Consider the following 19,597-nt stretch of genomic DNA (forward strand, 5'->3'; position numbering starts at 1 on the left):
GACATTTGTAAAAAAAATCTCCTACCCCTATATATGGGAGAAAAAGAATCTCCTGTGCTAGAAACAATGGCTTTCAAATCATGGCCAAACTCTAATTTAAGAGTATGCTATTCATTAACCTTGGACTATATAAATATATCAGACACCCATACTTCGCAACAGCAAAATGGGCTGCAATTGCACACCTGCCCAACACGCAAGGCCTAATCTGCATAGAAAATAAAACATGTATATCAGAAATAAATGCACCCATTCAGATTATTTGCTTGTACTTCTCCTTTCCTAGGCTGATTAATAGTGACTTGCTTCATGTTTGAGTTCACCATCAATAAAACCTTCAGGTCATCAGGTACTGTGTCCAGTTTTGGTCCCCCCACTACAGAAGGGATGTGGACAAATTGGAGAGAGTCCAGTGGAAGGGCAATGAAAATGATTAGGGGGCTGGAGCACATGATTTAAGAGGAGAGGCTGAGGAAACTGGGATTATTTAGCCTGTAGAAGAGAAGAGTGAGGGGGGATTTGATAGCAGCCTTCAACTACCTGAAGGGAGGCTCCAAAAAGGATTGAGCTAGGCTGTTCTCAGTGGTGGCAGATGACTGAACAAGAAACAGTGGTCTCAAGTTGCAGTGCAGGAGGCAGTAGTGTAGCTGCGGGGGGGGGGGAGGGGCAGCAGCCACTCTCCCATCGAGCAGAAGTGGCGCCTTTTTAATTTTTACTCACCCGGCGGCGCTCCGGGTCTTCGGCGTCGGGTCAGGTGATACTCCGGGTCTTCAGCAGCACTTCTGTGTTGGGTCCTTCACTCGCTCCGGTCTTCAGCAGCGTTTCAGCAGCAGGAGGTCCTTCAGTGCCGCCGAAGACCGGAGCGAGTGAAGGACCCGACGCCGAAGTGCCGCTGAACACCCGGAGCGCCGCCTGACATGCCACCGAAGACCCGGAGCGCTGCTGTGTGAGTACAAGTGGGTGGTGCCTTTTTTTAAATCTCTGATCCCCCTGTTTTCTCCACCTGGCTATGCCACTGCGGGGAGGTCTAGGTTAGATATTAGAAAACACTATTTCACTGGGAGGGTGGTGAAGCGCTGGAATGGGTTCCCTACTGAGTTGGTGGAATCTCCATCCTTAGAGGCTTTTAAGGCCCGGCTTGACAAAGCCCTGGCTGGGATGATTTAGTTGGTGTTGGTCCTCCTTTGAGCAGGGGATTGGACTAGATGACCTCCTGAGGTCCCTTCCAACCCTGATATTCTATGATCATCTTTATCCTCCTCACCCTAGTTTCAGAAGGGATACATTTTGAGGGGTTTGGGCATATGTCTATTTCAATTTCAAATCCCCATCTCCAAGGACAGATTATTGAGAATGCTGGTGACGCTTTGAGTCCAATGGCTCTTGACTTCATCAAGTATCTTAGATCCTTTCCATTCAGGCTTGAGCCCCTCAATACAGCAGATTGATGGCACTAATGGACAATCTGCTCCTTGCTATGAATAGAGGTCAAAAGTCCATTGAAATATTGCTGGTGGCCTTTGGAGCAATGGATTTAGAGGTTGAGTGCAAGTTACCTCAGAGGCTACCTCGCTATCCATTCTCCAGAGCAGCAGCTGAGATAAACAGGGAGACTTTTACTGACATAAGATAGCACTCAGCACATTGGGGTTGGGGAAAAAGAATTGGAGAGCTCTGTTTCTACCAGAGATGAGACTGAAACTCAGTCTTCTCCCATTTAGAGCACTGTAGAAAACTCACCTCTTCGTGTTTTCCATTTTCTCGCAAGTTGAGTGTTACCACTTGGAGTCTGTTTCCACTTTGAGTCTGACCCTTAAATCAGAAGGTTCTAATGGGCAGAGGAGAGAAAGGGCACTATTGTCTTTTCCTGGTACATAAAAATGTATGGAAAAGATTGCCCAGATATTATGGTGATGGATGCTTTAGAAAAAACATGCAGTATTAATAATCTGGCCCCAGATCTGCACAATCAGTTCCAATATGGTTTATAGTCCATCCCTGAAATTTTATTCTCATTTCTTTTTCCTTTTCTTTCCTCCTTTCATTTGTACCCCATGCAGTACTTGCTTACATATTTGATTTCAAACAAATAAATCACAATTTGTGTGATTTTTAAATATATAAAAAGCAACCTAGAAGAAATGTCAATAAAAACAAATTGCATAAAAGACTTAAATAGAAAAAAGCTGTTCTTCAGGCTAATCCTACCTCTCAGTAGGCTCTCAATGATATTACAACCAGCTAGCTGCAGAACCTCACTCATTCATGAGCCTTTCTGTCTCCCTTGAAGCCTGTACTTCTCTCTTTCTACAATAGAATATAAATCTCATTTTAAAGTGACATGTTTAATCTCTGCTGTCATCCACTCTGTACTTAAAAAATGGCATCTTTTTACTCTTAGCTAGGACCACGGAAGTTTACCTCTTCTAGGAAAGTTCAAAATGATAGTGTTTAATTTTTTTTTCAAAATTAACCAGAATGAGATTTAATCACTTGTGACACAAGAGTAGAGTTTAGCAAGTAATTCAGACTTTGATTAATTTTACTTATTTTACTGTTCACAAATTGTTTTTGAACAAATTTAATTTTTTTCTCAAACTTATTTGTGTAAAATAATTAACAATAATTTCTAGGCTTAATTTTTGGACTGTAGATTGAACAAATTTGGACCATGTTGGTCAGTTTTGATCAGACATATATGTTGCATGATAAACTTCTGCCTTGGGGGCCTAATCCAAAACCCGTGGAAGCCAGTTGGCTTTGGATCATGCTCTTGGTACATACAGCTCTTAAAATAGGTGGCTAATGTGAATATTTCCACTTGTGGGGAAAAAAAACATATTGTCCGGTATGTTGTTTAAAATTTTGGTTCCATGCCCACTGCAGCCCATAAACCGGTTTGCAAGAGTATTAGAGGATTAAAAACATAATCAAGGCACTAACATACAGTGAATTTGTTTTTTAAAAAGGTATATCTATATAAAATATGTATGTGCATATATGTTAATTACATCATGGAAAACATTTTGCAGTCTTTCTCAACTCTAAGAGCTCACTGCATAATACATTTTTTCTTATTACTCTACTTATCTTTCTCTGATATTTATAATGTGTGTATCACTATGGCATGTCATGTGCTTAAGTTTCTTGTGTGTCATCCTGTGGCAATGTTGATGAGATGGTAACAACACAGTTACAAAATGGTTTATTTTAATGTAGCTTCCTTCATCTGAAGTATTTCAAAACTATTGTCAGAGAGAAGTAAAGAGAGGCTACTATATAGAGTTGGGTTCAGCAAATCTCATATGGGGGCGGGGGGAGGGAGGTAAAAGGCTAGGTAATGCTGGAATAGAGAGACAAAAAGATGAAATTTAAACATGACAAAGAATAGATAGAAATATCCATTCCTACTAGTTACAATGACAAAATAATACAAAGATGTAGTAAATGAGAGAAGGGAAGTGTGAATAGGGTTTAAAATCAATCATACACAACAGCAAAGGGCTTTTTAAGGTGCAAGATTTCAAAGGTCAGAAGAAGAGAGAATTACATTAAATGAAGGCTGGCTCATAACTATGGAGACAATTCTTGATCCAATTCCTGTATTTTTCTGCATAGCTAATTCTATTAATATCTGTTCTAAATATTTGTAGATAGTCTGCGAAATAGGTAAGTCATCAGAACTGGATACCTTTTATTACAAAGGTGTAGCAAGTGCTTTGACTCAATAATAGCATCAGCAAATCTCTCTTAATCAATTATGGCTGCCATTACCCTAGTATTTTAGCACCTTACAATCCTCATAACAGTCCCAAGACATACTGAAGTACTGTTACCCCCATTTTAAAGATGGGGAAATGAGGCCCAGACAAACTAAATGAATTGCCAGGATTACACTGGAAGTCTGTAGCAGAGCAGAGAATTAACCCTGAGTATGTTTACATTTAAAATAAAAAAGTCACCCACAGCAGTGAGTCTCAGCACCCAGGTCAAGTGACCTGGGCTCATGGGGTTAAACACAGCAGACTAGACATCCCCAGGCTCTGACACTTTGGTGGTGGCCTCAGAACCTAGGCTCTAGCCCAAGCAGGATTATCTACACTGCTAAGCCCCATAGCACAAGCCAGAATCAATTAACCCAGGCTCAGAAACTTGCTGCCATATTTTTTTTTTTTTTGGTCATGTAGACAAAATGTTAAGTCTACTGAGATCAGGCTAGTGCCCTAACCGCTAGACTGTGCTGCCTTTCCTTCCAGTAAAGCTGACTAAAAGGCTTATATTTCCCTAGTATTTGGAGAAACAGTATTTTAGGGCCAAAATTAAACCAAAATTCCTAAGATTAGGTGTCTAAACCAATAGTTAAGCATTTAAATAAGTGACTTGATGTTGAAAAAGTGCTGAGCACTCAACTGTTCCCATGGAAGTCCACCTAAGTAAAAGGAAGGTCAGCCCTTTTGAAAATCAGGCCACTAATTAAAATGCCTGCATGTGGATATAGAACCTCATTTTAGGCACCCATTTGGGGAAAAATTGTCCTAGATTTTAACAAAGTAGGTCTTGTACACTGTATCTTTGGACATGAAGGGCCCAGTTTGCTTCTACAGTGTAACTCTCATCGCCTTCAGCATAATGAAGTGTAGAATATGTCTCTTTGAATCTGATTTTCATCATGAACTTAACTGGACCTTCCTTTTTGTGGCCAAATATTGTGGGCATAAAAAGGAGGCCAGCTTGTGAAATTCTAGCAATTAAGTTATGTGAGATGAAATCAGTATTCAGCTGATTTTTTTTCTTGCACATCTCCTAAAAACAAATAGTTTGTTATTCAGTGTGTTCATTACTGTATCTCAATATGAAGCCCCATCTTTTAATTATCCCTGTCGCCCATGTAGATTAAATAAGAAATAAAAAACCTATTATAATCGTGCATTCAGATTGTGCATGATGAAGTTGGATTTGAAAATAAAAAAGCTAGCTGAATGCCTAATTTGATCTTCCATAGTAAAAAAAGAACGAGAAAGCAAAATAAATAAGAATGTAAAATATTATGCAGAAATATTGAGATGGGCACATACAAAGATCAGACAAGTTTAAATCATAGCCTGGATAATGTACTGATAAATTAATCCAACCAAAGTTATCAACCATGTTATTTAAAAGGAACTGCTGTCTATCAAATTTTATATCTTTTAAAAAATAAATTATGGATTTTATGGGACTTTTCAAATATATGTTTCCCTTTACAAGTTTTACCATTCTCCATTTCTCCAACTCTCGGGAAAATATTACCACCCTGCTCTGGCTTCTCTATGCCACTCTCGTCACGTTTCGGGCAGGTCTACACTTAAAAAGCTGCAGCGGTGCCACTGTAGCTCCTTGGTGAAGATGCTACTACGCTGATGGGAGAGTTTCTGCCATCCGTGTAGTTAATCCACCTCCCCAGGAGGCAGTAGCTATGTTGATGGGAGAAGCCCTTGCCATTGACATAGCGCTGTCTGCACTGGAGGTTTGGTCAATACTGAGGGTTGTGGATTTTTCACACTCCTGAGCAATGTAGTTATACCAATGTAAGTTTATAGTGTAGACCTGCCTATAGGGTCTGTAAAGGGAATTGCAAGGAATGGGGAAAATTCCCCAGGTGCAGGAGTAGTATAGGGGAGGCTGGGAGTACTGAGGCAGGGGTGCTGGAACAATTTTTGTAGGGGGGGGGTGCTGAGAGCCATTGAACCAAACTGTAAACCCCGTATATAATGAAAACCCCTTCAAGCCGGGGTGCTGGAGCACCCCCCACCCCCCTAGTTCCAGCACCTATGCTAACTGAGGGAATGTGTCTGAGTTCAGTACTATGGAGAATATTAACATGCACCCCATAGGCTGCAGGGAAGGTGGGTTCCACAAAGCAATGCCACATTAACTTGCACTTGGGGACATTTTAGTGCCCCAAATCTGGACATCTTTGCTTTTCTCTACCTGTGCTCTGAATCTCAAGAAGTGCCACACAGAATCTGCCCGATTGTGTTTTGCTGTGTTTCTAAAGAATCCGTGAATGTCTGTCTGTCTGCCATTTATTTATATGGCGCTCTTCTCCAAAGAATCTGAAAGTATCCCTTACTTGCTTACTTCTCTATGCACCAGTATTACTGCTGAAATCAGCAAGCATATGCACTGATCTTTCAAGGTTAGAGTTAGTGCAAAATCATCATCATCTACAGAACTGTAGAAGTGGAAAAGAATAATACAAAAATTCACCTGGGGACCGATGAGTGGAAGGGGTGTAAAGAATGTGGTGGTCCTTTTAATTCTGTTACGTGTTTGGATCTGAAGTGAATCCTGGTTCCAAGTCTGAGAGTATGAATTCCTTGCCTCCATTGTGCTCCTGGGAGACATCCCTCACCTTAACAGCATGGTAAGGTTAGTGGACATGCTGATCTTGTCTCCTCAGTTCCACTTCACCTCCTGCTCCTAGAAGTGTAGAATTTTTTAAGCAGAAGTTAATGCTGCTTTATGCAAATCACAGAGGGCCCATAACATGAGGTATTTGTATGCAGGGGCTGCCACCTACTTAGGGATTCAGATGAGAAAGCTGAGTAGCTTCTTCTCACCTTCTTCCCTGCCATATTTGTGGTATATTCAAACAACTTTATTCTGCTTTGCCCCATTCGATGGATGGAATATTGAGTTCTGAGATGGCTGCTACAGGACAGATGGAAAAAATCACATCTGGGCGGTGCATGAAATCAAAAGGACAGTGATCTTTAAAAAAAAATCTTTCAACAACAGTGGTGGCAGGAGAAGGAGAAGAGAACAGTAGCTAGAGAAAGCTAAGTACCCCTAGTTCACTAATATCTTGTTACCTGCTATCCCCTGAGGCATGTGAGATGCTGCATCTTGTGAGGGAGATCAAATTCCTATGAATCTTCTATGCTGAAAAGAGAGAGTGCATTATAAAGTATTGAATACAAAGGGCAGCCTAAATAAGTGTGTCTGAAAACTGTTTGGCCAATTACATCCAGAATAATTGCAGCAACCAACAAGGATTCCTCCTTTTGTTTTTCATGAAAAATAATAGTACAAGTGTTATCAACTGGTCATTTTACATTCAGAATTAGACAGCCTTCACAAAAATCTGTTTATTTGTTTCATGGTATCGACTAGGAGAAATGCCTCAGCTCAGTCTGCTCGTGTGGTTCTTAATCATGCTGCCATTGCCAATATTCCAAATTTGTCTTCTCCGTGTAGTTCTGCTGGGCAATAGAGAAAAGGGGAGACTGCCTCACAGATTTATGCAAAGAAATTCTACTGCATTCCTTCAAGGGATCATTGTAACATGCAACCACTAGTTCTGGTCTATGGCTTTGAGATATTATAGGGCTTTCTATTTCTGATTTTAACTGATAAACTCCAAAAAACCCCACCCTTGATATAATAAAAAGAAGAAAAAAAATCAGTATTTATCCACTAAACTCCAGAAATCCTTACTTATATATAATGGTTTCTCTACAGAGAGCAGAAGGATGTGATTTCTAAAGTACATTAATATGTTGCACATTAATTGGTCCAGGTAGAACCTGCTGGTGGGCACTAAAGATTCCTTAGCATGCTTTAATGTAGTGCTGTTTGAAACAGGACTGTGTTAAAATGAACTAGGGAACATTACAAAGAGAATACTCATTACAGTAAGTATTTAGAGTAAGCATACATTGTAATGTATAATATACATTAGTCAGTAAGGAATAAATACACAAAGGGAAATCCTTGGGAAAAACAGTTTTGGACATCTACATAAAATAATAAACTTGCTGATTCCCCACAAATGAAATTAATACCCCCCCACAAAAAAACAAAAACAAAAACCCAGAAGCTATAGCTATTAAGAGTAACGTTTATCATGTGTGACATATAGACTCTGTATGTCTGCTGCTTTTTAGTTTGAGCTAGTCACCATATTAGTGTGTGCTCGTGGCAATGCATCAGAAGAATGAGGGAATTATAAACAAAAAAAGTAATAGGATTTTCCTGATATTATCCTCCCAAAGAAAAGTTGCTCAAGAAAAAGAGATGGAACAAAAGTCAGTGCCTTTAGGGAAATAAGTTTGTGTCTAACACATTGAAGGGGATCTTCAACAAGAGTTAACCTACAGTAAGTAAAGATTGACCTTGCTCTGTAAAAAAGCTGTGGGGATGAATGAAACCTGGGCTATTTGCTGTATAAACTCAGTACTGACAGGGCATACATAGTTGGATTTTTGAAAGAGCTGAGTATTATATTTGTGACTGCACAAATTGCTTTGCTGTCTTCTTCATTCTTTCTTGCACATGGTTCAACAACACACCAGATTTGTATCCCAACTCAGTTAAAAATTCTGCTCCAAAAAGAACAATTTCAATCAAATTAAAGAAAGGCCTGGCCTTTCCACCTTAACACTGTGGAAATCAAACTTATGTAACGTATACTGACTGTCTTGTAATAACAGAGCACTTGTCTGTTTTCCACTAAAGTGTCAGACCCTGAACATGAAACAATTGCATAGAATTAAACTATTGTAGTCTTGCCAGTCCTTTCAAATGGTCTAACCAAAATCCTATGTGGGCAATCCATTCATACTTTGCTAACATCTCTTAAAAGGAAGGGCTTTTGCTTTCCATGAAAAGAAATAAAATCAGGTTTCATACTTGCACTATAGTTTCCTGATGATAGATGACAATGCATGCATCCGATGAAGTGAGCTGTAGCTCCTGAAAGCTTATTCTCCTCAAATAAATTGGTTAGTCTCTAAGGTGCCACAAGTACTCCTTTTCTTTTTGCGAATACAGACTAACACGGCTGCTACTCGGAAACCAGTGATAGAGTATTAGCAAGAAATTTGGGATCTGCTCACTAGGTGACTGAATCTAGTTTTTATTCATATCAATTTCCATGATGCATTGCAAAATCACTTCTCTATACTGGGGGTTAAGAGTGGCTAAAAGAGGTTGAGCATCTTGAAAGAAGATAAAATGGCAGGCTTGGAATGTACAGATGGCCCTGTAAATTCAACATTTTGAGGTGGCTGCTGGATATGATTGTTCAAGCCAAAAGAGTTTTTTTCAATTACACTTTTATTATCTAGAGAAACCGAGGCGCTCATTCAACAAAATCTGTACCTCAGAAATGTAGAAAAATCCATATTTTACTTACTCAGATGCTTCTTTCAAAAGATCAAGATTTTCAAATAAGTGATTTCCCCTTCTTTGGGCTTCAAACTCACGCCTCATCTCTCAACTTGAGCTGTAGTTTTTATGTAAGGCAGTAGCTCAATTTCTCCTTACACTGGAGGATCAGTGCATGGTTTAGTAAGCATTTCGGAGTCAGATTTTCAGCTGAAAAATAGTACATTTTGTATTAATTGAATGAGTGCTGTTTGCCTCAGTCTGAGTCTCCTCAGACTTCTGTTACAATGTTGTTCACCGTGGACGTGATCGGAGGCTTTGATTAGGACATGCAAGGGAATGATGACAGACATGGGATGGGTTTAAGTGGCAGCCCACAACTTTATCAATTTAACACTGTGGAAGGAGGCTATATGCTTTTCCCTGCTCTCACATAAGAGGAATTTAATCAGGTCCAGTACAGGGAAAGTCTCAAGGTAGAGCCTCTTGCCCTATCCCCAGGACTCAGCTCACTTCTGAATCCTCTTGTCCTCCTTTCATGTTGGGGGGTTGAGGGTACTAAGGGGGGGACATCAGTCCATGAAGACTTTAGGGGCTGAGGACCTCCAGACTCATAGACTTGAGGATTTTGTGCCTTCTCTTATGGGCACAAGGTTTACCACTGAAATCCTAGGTCAGGGTCTCATTTACCTCTTGGAGCTGCCTTTTTACCCTTTTTTCTCACTGGACACTGGCTGAAAGTTGTGACAAGCTAAACCGTTTTACTTTTCCTAATAAAGTCCTATTCCATTCAACCCAACTCTGCCTTCATGATGCTGTAAGAAAGGTGAAAAACCTACCAAACCTCGGCCAGTTTGGCTCAATGGGCAAAACTCCCTTCCTGATCCTGAAATAAGTGATCAGCCAGACCTGCAGCATCCTGAAAAACTTAGCTCCTGTACTACAACTAAGGAGAGAGGCTGAATTTACATAGAAGGGGGAGGACCCCAGGGAGAGGGGTCTGCTCTTACTTTGCCAAGCATGTGCTCTTCCCTCCTCCCGCTCCTTTCTGGTCACTGTACATTGTCATCCCTCCTGGGCTAATCAAAAATCCTTCATGTTGTTTCAGGGGAACCATAACACAAGATAAGTACACGCACCACTATGTTGACGGTACAAATAAATTACACTTCGTTTCTGTTCTTTCTGTACCTCGGCAGTTTTCTGAGCATGCAACCCACTGACTAGGATGTGTCTTTACTTAAATGCTACTTGCAGTTGTCAAACTTGGCGATGCTGGTGCATACTGATTCTGCATTTGGTGACTTTTGATAATCCTAAAAGAAAAGGAGTACTTGTGGCACCTTAGAGACTAACAAATTTATTTGAGCATAAGCTTTCGTGAGCTACAGCTCACTTCATCGGATGCATTGATAATGCTGACAATGAAGAAATTACTCTCTCTCTCTCTCTCTCCCTTAACTTGTTACTTGATGAACTGAGTTATAATAGGTTGTCCTCTGACATAGCTTCAAAACATTATTGGGCTGTACTGATTAGAGTTGTATAGATATTTGTACTAAATAGTAAATAATTGAATAATGAACAAAATTTAACTGGTCAGTGCCCATGGTCAGGGAGGCATCGTGGTCCAGCAGATAGGACACTGGGTTAGGACTCAGATGTGTTCTGTTCCTGATTGTGTCACTAATGTGATGGGTGTCCTTGCCAAATAACTGCACCTCTGTACCTCCATTTGCCTATCTGTAAAATGGGGATAATACTTGCTCTTATTTCTAAAATGCTCTGAGAGTTTGGATGAAAAACCTTATATAAGAGCTAAATAATAATAGTTTTATATCCAAAGTGCTTTCTTGTATATTGATAGAAAATTACTTATATGCTCCCCCTCCTCTCCCTCTCCCAAGCATGGAATAAGCCTCTTAAAATAAAGAGATGAGAGGTAACAAAATGAGCTCAAGAACTGAATTTACACAGACAGGATGTGGCAGGCGGGCTGAAGAATAATGGTCCATGCCAGGAGCTCGACATCAATCTTAAATGGTAAATGATGAACAAACTCAAGAATTGACTGTGTGCATCTTTAAATCAATAACCAAACACAAAGGATGACCTCTTGGTTGCAGCACTTTAAGCCAGGGACATGACCTGGCCCTGGAGTTTTGCATTAGTACTCATGAGCTCCCAGCCTTACTCAGCATTGTCCTTCTTAACTGGCCTGCTGGCTCTCTATTGGTCAGTATCTCCTCCTGGCTCTTCTAGGCTTCTGGATGAAGAAGTCTCATTAGTAGCCCGGCCTGAGTAGGTTTTCTTTAAGCAGGGGGGCATCAGTGTGACGCTACCTTCACGACAACCAAAAAGCATGGAATATTTGCCCGTCAACATATAGTTACTTTTATAACTACTGACTCATTACTGGGGACCACCCCTCTACTCTGGAGGGATGGGATAATGTTAACCAGTTCAATATTCAAATGGTCAAGGGCTCCATAACCTCGTACATGAAAAAGGAAATAGGATCCTAAGATCTAAAAGAGGCTAAGCTCAGAAGAGGGCCAGCTGCTGTCTGGAAGTAGGAAGAGGCAGGCTGGAAGTAGCAGGCCAGGGATTGGCTGTGGAGGAAAGACCAGACACTGAGCAGATTCTCTCACTATTGCTGGTACCAGCACTAACTTCTGCAGGAGCACGTAAGGAAGCAACATGTAGGCGGGAGGATAGTGCAGAGCGCTTAAAATGAGACTGTTACCTCTACATTCCTGTACAGGACTGCCCCGGTTAGGAAGTATTTGTGTACATTAAAATAATTGTGCTTAGGTATTTGTATCTTTTAGTTCAGGCATCCCTAGCAAAATGATCATCTGTTACTCAAAATGCATTTATGGGAGCCCACTGAGGGCTAGAACATTGAGTGTCTACTGTGCTTATTTCCGCCTGTGTGTTACATCCAGAGTGCAATCAGACATCAGAGGGGACTGGGGTACCACAGCACTTACGGTGACTCCATTCAGTAGAGATAGTGATTTCATGTATTAGTTAGGGCCCAAACTCTCTTCTCCTCTTTGCAGTGCATACCCTAAGTGACTGTACTATGCACATAAGGAGATCAACAACAGCTGAAAAGAGTAAGACCTTTCAACACCTCAAGTCTGAGGAATGGCAGAAAAGCTGGCTGCAATTATCCCTGTGGTGGTTTAAACACCTCCTGAAGGGGAAGAATGCCCAATAATTCAAGAGCAGCTGTAGATCCTCTGGCTGTGCCATTACATTAACGCACCTGCTCCTGGCAATTAAACTTGCTGCCCTGCTGGTCAGCAACTAGTCCACACATAATGGTGCTCTGTGCTGTGCAGTGGACTCTGATTCATGCTTGCTGCAGTTTTGATCCTGCTGCAGGTAACCTGAACTGGTTCTGCTGCACTTGGGGCTTTAATTGCAGATGAGATAGGATTAGAATTTTATCCTTTAATGAAATAATAATTTATCATGAAAATAGCAGCAAAGCTTGCTATTCATAGACAGAACGTTTTTCTTCTTTTTCAGCTGATACACTGTGAAGAGAAACTTGCAGTCTGTTATTTTACAATCAACAGACAAAGTGAACAACTCTGCCCCTGCTGGGCAAATTAATGGTAAGAGTGTTCATTTTTGACAAGTACTTTTTACTGTATACTATATTTATTACAAACTTCTACAGTTACATCAATATATTCAATTGCTTTATGTGAGAATGGATTTTATTTTAGCTTGTGAAGTGACAAACTGTTCTACATGTTGGGATTGTTTTCTTGCATGCTCCTATATGTATTCTGACAAGGTGTAGGGCAGGGGTTTGCATGGTTTCTAGCAGTGTTGAGAGGGTGATTATGCTCTTGTGACAGCTATGTTTGCAATAAACAGTTGAGGTTTGCTCTACATGCATCATGTTACAGTATATTAGTGTCAAGAGGAACCTATAATACCACAACTGTAGCAGGTGGCCATAGATAGAGGTTTACACCCAGGGTCACAGCACAAGGAATAGGATCCATTTTCCTTTGACTAAATGAGAACTGAAGCATTTAAACATGTCTCTTTCTTTTTACTCTCTTGTAGTTTAGTAAAGCAGAATAGAACCTTAATGTTGTATCTGGGTACAGGAAATGTTGATTTGTTGGAGATGTAATAATCATGCATTTGTGTTGGATTAGTTAAAAGCAAGAGACATAAGACAAGAAGGTAGCTGGCCAATTCTCACAGCATGTCCTGTGGTTTGAGGGAGCTACAAGAGGAATTCTCCTGGGAGCTAGGAAAGTTAATATAGAGGATTAAAGTAACACTTTTTGTAGTGCATAGGCATGGACTACTGAATACTTTCCTTGTTTGTAATTCTTATTCTTCAGGCGATAAATACTGTAAATATTAAGTTGTAATATTTGTTTTAGTAAAATAATGTGTAGTGAACGCCTGTGGTATGAGGGAAATTAAAAGTAATTTGAATCTCTTATGTAAAGTTTTATTTCTGACTGAAGAGAACTGGAAGGAAGAAGCAGCTAAACTATGTGTTCCTGTATCTTTCCTTTTGTTTCTTACACTTATATCATTAACAGAGCTTTGCCATCTTTCTGATGCCTCTAACACTGCTATCTATGCATGTCTGAGCATTGCCAGGAGTAGGATTTACATGATTTAAAATTTTATTCTTCTCATAGCTAAAAAACCAGGGCAAGAATTATTTTACAGGGGAATAATATTTTCATTTCAATTTGAGTCTGTCAAAAGAGAGCAGGAGACACTTGGAAAGTGGCGGATGGTAATACCAAAAGTGGATGACTGAAGTTTTGATAAAATCAAGCCATCCCAGACTATCTGTAGTCCATACTATGCTGATGATGATTCACTGTGATTTTAACACTGTACAAAAATAAAGGAAGATGTCGTCCCTATCCCAAAGAACTTATAGTTGCTCTAAATTATGTATCTCTCTGTGTGTATAATATAAAAAGCATGCCATTTAAACATATATAGTACCCTGGGGAAAATCATTGTTGCATTACAGAAGTATGTTTGGAGGAGGAATTTGAATGAAGAGAAGGTTGTTTGACATACAAGAGAGAAGGAATTTGAAGAATAAGGAATAGCATGGAAAAGGCCAGAATGATGGGAGTGAGAGGACTACAAATGGGCAGAAAGGCTTGTGAGGAGCATAAACAGCTGGATGGGAGTGGGAGATGGATTAACTGGAGCAAAGTGGGTGCAGGGCCCTCAAGGTACAGCTGAGAACTTAATGAGAAGCATGAATTTTATGTGGGGGAGAAAAGTAAGCCACTGTTGGGGATTCAAATACAGGAGTGATACAGTCAGAGCAACAGAAGAAGATTGTTTAAGCAGCAGCATTTTAAATAGGTTGGAGAGCGTGGGGTGCCATGAGGGGAAGGCAGAGGGAAGGTTGCAGTATTCAAGGTGAGACACATTTTATTATTTTCTGTGGTTTTTAGCTGCCAACCTCATCACAATGAATCATACAGTATCTGAGGGAAGATCATGATGGTTAACCTGAAATGCCAGATATGTCCTTTACGCACACATCTCTGAATCACTGTATAAAATATATCCCTGGATGATGATCTGTTGTTAAAAACAAAAAAGGCATTTCTGCAGTTTTAAGAAAGGAGTGGATCAGATTAGATTAATCCTTACCGCCACAGTAGTTCAGCCACAGATGAAATCTTTTGGCCACTATATGGTATTTTACAAAACAAATATTTATCACAAATGTTATAGACCATTCTACTACTTTATCAGAATTATTATTATTTCTGTGCTAAAACCCCAAGGTCCGTAGAGGTAATTCTAAAGAACTTTACTCCACAGGGAGTCCTTGCCAAGATTTTATATGTTGTTTGCCCTATTTTCTAAATATGAAATTTCTTCTAACTAAAGAGTTCAGGACTCTCTCATGGGATACTGATCTTTAGAAGTAGCTGCTGGGATGCAGCTGAAAGAATATTTTTCTGATGTTCAGTCTGTCAGCAGGTCAATATTTTGAAGAATTAAATGACAAAGAAGCTCAGTCTAGTGGCCAGGTTAAAACAAGGCATTTGCCAACACAACTAGGTAAGTAGATATAAGGGAAGGTTAAAATTAGGGGGGCACATTCTGATCTCTGTCTCTTTAGTGGAGTTACTCCAGCTTTACACTGTATTAATAAAAGCAGAATTTGATCTAGACAGGGCCCAAATCAGATTCTTATCTGAACTTTCTTTGTGCCCCCCATCTGAACTTTTGTGGTTTGAATAAAAGAGGTTCCTAATCTGAATGACCCTGGTTCACCATTATAGATGGAATGAAACCAAACCCTTATCCAAATATCTCTCAATATGTTTAGCTAAATTAATGCCCTGATCTGAGCCACCCCTGCTCTTGTTTTGCAAAACCAAAACTTAAGTGGTGGGGACTGTGTAAAAACACAACAGCCTCCTTTCTCCATCTGTAGTTAAAACAGTGAATTCCCAAGACATTTGGAAGCTCGGTTTAGATAAGCAATCAAAAGTTCAGATTATATGAACATTATCCAAACTTCCTCTCTGCTGTCTGCTCCCATCACGAAACACCTCTGCATGGTGACCCAGATTGAGTTCTATGGGGTAGTGGTCTGCAGCATGCAAGGGCTCACATGACTGTCAAGGATGGGTATAAACTGTTCAGGAAGGAAAGGCAGGGGAGAAAAGGTGGAGGAGTTGCACTGTAAGTAAGAGAGCAATAGGAGGTAGATGAGGCTTTCTTTGGACAACTAACAGAAGTTTCCAGATCACAGGCCCTGGTTCTCATGGGGGACTTTAATCACCCTGACATCTGCTGGGAGAGAAACACAGTAGTGCTCAGACAATCTAGGAAGTTTTTGAAGAGTGTTGAGGACAACTTCCAGGTGCAAGTGCTGGAGGAACCAACAGGGGGCGGTACTCCTCTTGACCTGCTGCTCACAAACAGGGCCCCTGGGCAATTGCCCCCTTTGCGCCCTCCCCTCCTCACCCCTTCCCCCAATCGGCAGGCCTGGTAGTGACCATGTGATGGTCGAGTTCAGGATCCTGACACAAGGAAGAAAGGAGAGCAGCAGAATACGGACCCTGGACTTCAGAAAAGCAGACTTTGACTTCCTCGGGGAACTGATGGTCAGGATGCCCTGGGAGGCTAATATGAGGAGGAAAAGGAGTCCAGGAGAGCTGGCTGAATTTTAAAGAAGCTTTATTGAGGGCACAGAAACAAAACCATCCCGATGGGCAGAAAGAATGGCAAAAATGGCAGGTGACCAGCTTGGCTTAACAGAGAAACCTTTGGTGAGCTTAAACACAAAAAGGACGCTTATAAGAAGTGGAAACTTGGACAGATGACTAGAGAAGAGTATAAAAATATTGTTCGAGCATGCAGGGGTGTAATCAGGAAGGCCAAAGCACAATTTGAGTTGCAGCTAGCAAGGGATGTGAAGGTTAACAAGAAGGGTTTCTGCAGGTATGTTGGCAACAAGAAGTTGGTCAGGGAAAGTGTGGGACCTTTACTGAATGGGGAGGCAAACTAGTGACAGGTGAAGTGGAAAAAAGCTGACATACTCAGTGGTTTTTTTGCCTTGGCCTTCACAGACAAGGTCAGCTTCCAGACTGCTGCATTGGGCAGCACAGTATGGGGAGGAGGTGAGCAATCCTCAGTGGTGAAAGAACAGGTTATGGACTATTTAGAAAAGCTGGACATGCACACAAGTCCATGGGGCCAGATCTAATGCATCCGAGTGTGCTGAGGGAACTGGCTGATGTGATTGCAGAGCCCTTGGCCATTATCTTTGAAAACTTGTGGCGATCGGGGGAGGTCCTGGACAATTTGAAAAAGGCAAATATAGTGCCCATCTTTAAAAGGGGGAAGAAGGAGAATCCAGGGAACTACAGACCGGTCAGCCTCACCTCAATCCCTGGAAAAATCAGGTCCTCTAGGAATCTATTTTGAAGCACTTGAAGGAGAGGAAGGGGATCAGGAACAGTCAGCATGGATTCAGGAAGGGCAAGCCATGCCCGACCAACCTGATTGTCTTCTATGATGAAATAACTGGCTCTGTGGATATGGGGAAAGTGGTCGACGTGATATATCTTGACTTTAGCAAAGCTTTTGATAGTCTACCACGGTATTCTTGCCAGCAAGTTAAAAAAGTATGGATTGAATGAATGGACCATAAGGTGGATAGAAAGCTGGCTAGCTCGTTGGGCTCAATGCATAGTGATCAAAGGCTTGTCGTCTTGTTGGCAGCCAGTATCAAGTGGAATGCCCCAAGGGTCAGTCCTGGGGCTGGTTTTGTTCAACATCTTCATTTATAATCTGGATGATGGGATGGATTGCATCCTCAGCAAGTTCGCGGATGACATTAAACTAGGGGGAGAGGTAGATACACTGGAGGGTAGGGATAGGGTCCAGAGTGACCTAGACAAATTGGAGGATTGGGACAAAAGAAATCTGATGAGGTTCAACAAGGACAAGCGCAGAGTCCTGTACTTAGGATGGAAGAATCCGATGCACAGGCTGGGGACTGACTGGCTAAGCGGCAGTTCTGCAGAAAAGGAACTGGGGATTACAGTGGACAAGAAGCTGGATATGAGTCGTCAATGTGCTCTTGCTGCCAAGAAGGCTAACAACATATTGGGATGCATTAGTTAGGAGCATTGCCAGCAGATCGAGGGAATTCCCCTCTATTCAGCCCTGATGAGGCCACATCTGGAGTATTGTGTCCAGTTTTGGGACCCCATGACAGAAGGGATGTGGACAAATTGCAGAGAGTTCAGCGGAGGGCATCGAGAATGATTAGGGGGCTGGGGCACGTGACATACAAGGAGAGGCTGAGGGAATTGGCTTATTTAGTCTACAGAAGAGAAGAATGAGGGGGGATTTGATAGCAGCCTTCAACTACCTGAAGGGGGGTTCAAAACAGGATGGAGGTACGCTATTCTCAGTGGTGGCAGATGACAGAACAAGGAGCAATGGTCTCAAGTTGCAGTGTGGGAGGTCTAGGTTGCATATTAAGAAGCCCTGGAATGGGTTATCTAGGGAGACAGTGGAATCTCCATCCTTAGAGGTTTTTAAGACCTGCCTTGACAAAGCCCTCTCTGGGATGATTTAATTGGGGTTGGTCTTGCTTTAAGCAGGGATTGGACTAGATGACCTCCTGAAGTCTCTTCCAACCCTAATTGTCTATGATTCTATAAGGGCTGAGCCTCCTCCACAGCCTGGCCCACTCATAACAGGAGAGCATCCACGGTCCTGCTGCATTTTGAAGCTTTGTGCTTGCAATAGAGAGAGCAGGATTTGGGCCAAATAGGCTGAATTCACCAATAGTTAAGGCTGGTTTATCCTACCACAAACCTTTGCACGAAGGCCCCCATGAGAAAAAAAAATCAGGGGGAAGATGTGATCACACAAGATGGTCATAACCTCCTTCGCACCAGATCGGGGGAGTCATATTAGGAGATCCCCAAAAGAAGATGGTACTTGGTGGAATAGGGGCATACTTTAGAGAAGCTGGGAACATGGTGACTTGACGCATCGTTTTAATAGTCTCTGGTGCAGGCTACAGTGCAAATCTACTCTCTGTCATGGGAACCCTGAGGAAATAGTAGTGATAGCTCTACCTGCCCTTCTTTGGGGTGAATGATCACTGTAGCACAAAATGCCTCACTGATTCAATGAGGGCCCCTAATAAACTGATAGCATTTCTCATGGATGCAGGCTTGTATCTATTATTGGGATATATATTAAAATGTACAGATCAAAACCCTTCTGAAAAATTGATCTAAACTAAAGCTTTTATACTCCCGTAACAAACCTTTGGACAGTTTAAAGAACACTGCAGTCCCAAGTTAATATCTTGTGTGCTAAATAACCACCCAAAGTATTTATTTTAACCCTCAAAATAAGCAATAGCATGCAGGAAAGGCTGACACAATCTTAATCAAGTGACATACATCTTATTGAAGATCCTTCATTTATGGGTTAATGGTCAGTTCAAGTAGTACTCATAATGTAATTTTTGAGGCATTATTTTCTGATGGATACTAGGTTATTAGTTCCTACATTTACTTCACAAGCAAAGGTGAAATGCACTTTTGCCTCTACTCTTTGAGTTCCTACTACAAATGCTTGAGAAACATAATATATTCTCTCCAAAATGCGGTACTTCTAAATGCTTTACCAACTGAAAGTTTTTTAGATACGGTGTATGAAGGAAGAGGAAAAGAAGGATGTGCAACAAATACATACGCTCCACATACTTAAAGATCACTATAAAGAATGGGGCACAGTGAGAACCCAGCAAAGACTCTGTCCCGGTGCACATGTGCAATATATTCTATCATATTGTCTGGCTTTCAGTAGAGACTCTCATTTCCTACCTATCACCACAAGGGGTGTCCAGGACACATGTGAACGTGTAGCTTCT

This window comes from Eretmochelys imbricata, chromosome 5 (genome assembly GCF_965152235.1).
Source record: "Eretmochelys imbricata isolate rEreImb1 chromosome 5, rEreImb1.hap1, whole genome shotgun sequence".
Taxonomy (NCBI): Eukaryota; Metazoa; Chordata; order Testudines; family Cheloniidae; genus Eretmochelys; species Eretmochelys imbricata.